Here is a 3,239-nt window from a genome sequence, read left to right on the forward strand (position 1 = left end):
AACAGATTTCAGTACTTCAATAGGTTGGTATATTAACATTATATCAGTTAATGAAATTACGGTATTTAACTGTAAATCTAAGTTAAAACCGTAAAACCTGAAACGTCGCTACCGTATTTTTAAAGGTTAAATTCTGGCAACCACAGCTGCAATTTTTTTACCGTAAATTTTACAGATTTTTTTTTACAGTGTATGACACAATGCTGCCCACATGGCTATTGCTCCTATAACAGCTCATTTTTATCAGTTCTTTTGTCTTTGATTTCTGCTCGTTCTAAATCAGATACAGATAAAGTAGCACAGTAAAGATTACATTAACATGAATGCATTAGTGAGAGCGATTGTGTGTGTGAATTAATTCTACCTGGCAGCGTCTCTCTACTAGTACTGAAGCTGTACAATACATTTCCGCACTGAATGATTCTGTGCGCGTGACCTGCGCGAGATGTATGCGCTACTGTCCTATGTGTGTGCGTTACAGTGCAGCAGGCAGCAGCACACTAGATTAGAACGGCGATTAATTTACCTGTACAATAAGCCGTTTAAAACGTGCATTCTCCCGTTCAATTTCGAGTAATTGTCACAATGAATAATTCTGTTATAGTTGTACAATAATAATTTCAATAAAATCTCTATCAAAATAGACCTACAGGTGCATCTCAATAAATTAGAATGTCGTGGAAAAGTTCATTTATTTCAGCAATTCAACTAATTAAAATAACCAAAGACTTAAACTACTTCAGTCTGTGTGCATTGAATTTATTTAATACACGAGTTTCACAATTTGAGTTGAATTACTGAAATAAATGAACTTTTCCATGACATTCTAATTTATTGAGATGCACCTGTATGTATCAGAGAAACAAGCGCACAGCCATCTTTAGAATTGTGTCTTTGAACTTACGTTTTTGTAATAATTAGCTGGTGAAGTGGATTTACTTATTGTATGGTTAACAAAAGTGATCATGAGCATAGTAATGTTCGAAGTGGATGTCATAACAAATGTGGGTAGACCGGAAAGATTTTAAAACAAGCCATTCACTCATACATTTTTATGACCTTATACCCATAGGCGGAAATCCCGGGGGTCGGGGGGGACAGGACCCCCCCTATTTGAGGGTTGTCCCCCCTAAAATTATGATTAAAAACCTGGCTGTGTATTGTAAATAACAATGTTTTATACTTTAGATAATTGTGTAAGTAGTAAAACAACACAAACGGGGCAAAAATGCGTTTTAAGTTTAGAAACATTTTGAGTCTCCCCTCCCTTGCCTCACAGTGCTTTGGTCCAAATGCCTAGCTGCTTTCCTCTTTTACATCACCTACACACACACGAGTCCGGTGAGAGAGAACAAAGTCAATAGTTGTGGAACTCCAGTAAGTAAGGCTGTCAAGGCTCTTTTATTCGCTTAAACATCGGATAAAGTGATTATTTTCTCTTTAATACGAATGATGCCAATGTATTTTTCGATGAGTCGCTATGTTAGCAATAATAACGTTTCCTGCTTGACGGCAAGGGTTGCCAGGTTTTCACAACAAAACCCGCCCAATTGATACTCAAAAGTAACCCAAAAGTAGCCCAAACTAACCGAGTTTCGAGGGGGTCCCCCAGTAAAAATCTCGTTCCAGGGGTAAAATACACATTATTGGGGTCGCTTCAACCCGCGGACATGAAAAACAACCTGCGGCAACAGTGATAAAGTAGCCCAATTCCACGGGAAAACCGCGGACTTGGCAACACTGTGACAGATAGTAATCATGTCTACAACGGATACGACCACTGTCGCGGCACGACCACAACAGCTTGAAGTTGTCTAATTTGGCACGGTCTCCCTGCTGCACTAATAGTAGTAAGGATTTCTTCTGTGTAAACTTTTCCTTACAAGTACAATTTTAGCTGTATTATTTGAGTCACCTTCAAAAATTGCTTTTGAGAAATTTTATGTTTATTGTCCCCCCTACCGTTAGACGCGAAATTTATGCCCCTGCTTATACCTTCATGCTGTGGAAATACAAGTATAAGAGCATAAGGTCTATATGTATTCTCAAAGATGACAGTTTTCCACATGTAACCAACTAGTAATCAACTTGTTTCCCCATGTTGTTAAACTTGTAAATACAATCTTTTTGACCTGACTTAAATGCATCAAAAAAAATGCTGATTTTTGCTCTGATATACCACAAGCAAATGTGGTCCAACTGTTTAATGAATTCTTAATTTTTTCATTAGCTCTCAGCAGGTCATTAACCTAGCATCTAAACTTGGCATCTGTCTCATTTTAATCTGCACCCTTACCTATTGCCTTTTCATCTACCAGATCATATTTCACATGAAGGTCTGTGCAGCCAAGCTTTTATTAATGCTAAACACGGTTTCATCAAGCCTTTTGTTTTGCCATGTACCATTTAATAGAAAGCCGCTTTTCCCCAGAGCGGGCCATCAACATGAAGAGGTGTGTTCAGAGCCATCTTGTCAGAGCCTCCATTTACCACACCTCCAGTGATCAATACTCTGTCCGTAGATTTCTTTTGTAAGAACTCTCAAAAGGACAGTAACCAGCCTCGGTGGATCGAGAAAATGGAGCAAGTAATTTGGTGAGCTTTGATTGTTAGGGCTACATGGCGTTTTTGATTACCTGTGAATAGGTTCTCAGATGAGTTCAGGATTGTTAAATGGCTGTGTATAAACAGATCAATAGACTGTCATGTCAATCAGCGGAATTTCATTTAGAATTAGTCTCAAGAACGAATTCTTGCCGCTAACTTTGACAGGCTCATTCTGAGAAAGTGTTTGAGTGCCAAGTCCTGTTCAGGTCACGTATTTTAAAGGTTTTTCATTGGTGTCTTTGAAGTGATTTGTGCATTTTATAGAAGAATGTGGTGTTATATAGTTTTTAAGATCATGGCACAGACACATTTTTAATGCTAGAAAAAGTGCTACATTTACGATTTAAGAGGAAATGTGCGCTTTTTTCCAATGTTTTCGGTTGCATACATGAAAGCACTTCATCTGAATAAAAAGTCTATAAAATACCCTCTCATCTAGGGGGAGTTTATCCTCGTTTAATGCAACAAAGTTATAGCTGTAGTAACTGTTCTGCACTGGCTCAATTTAGATGATCTTTTGAACCATACATTTCATAAAGCATCATTAAAGATTCATTACACTGGGGGCAAAAACAAAAGTGTTGCATTTATAATTTTGTTCAGTGTAAATATATATATATACAGTATATATA

Source organism: Sinocyclocheilus anshuiensis, unplaced genomic scaffold (genome assembly GCF_001515605.1).
Source record: "Sinocyclocheilus anshuiensis isolate Anshui unplaced genomic scaffold, SAMN03320099.WGS_v1.1 scaffold487, whole genome shotgun sequence".
Classification (NCBI taxonomy): domain Eukaryota; kingdom Metazoa; phylum Chordata; class Actinopteri; order Cypriniformes; family Cyprinidae; genus Sinocyclocheilus; species Sinocyclocheilus anshuiensis.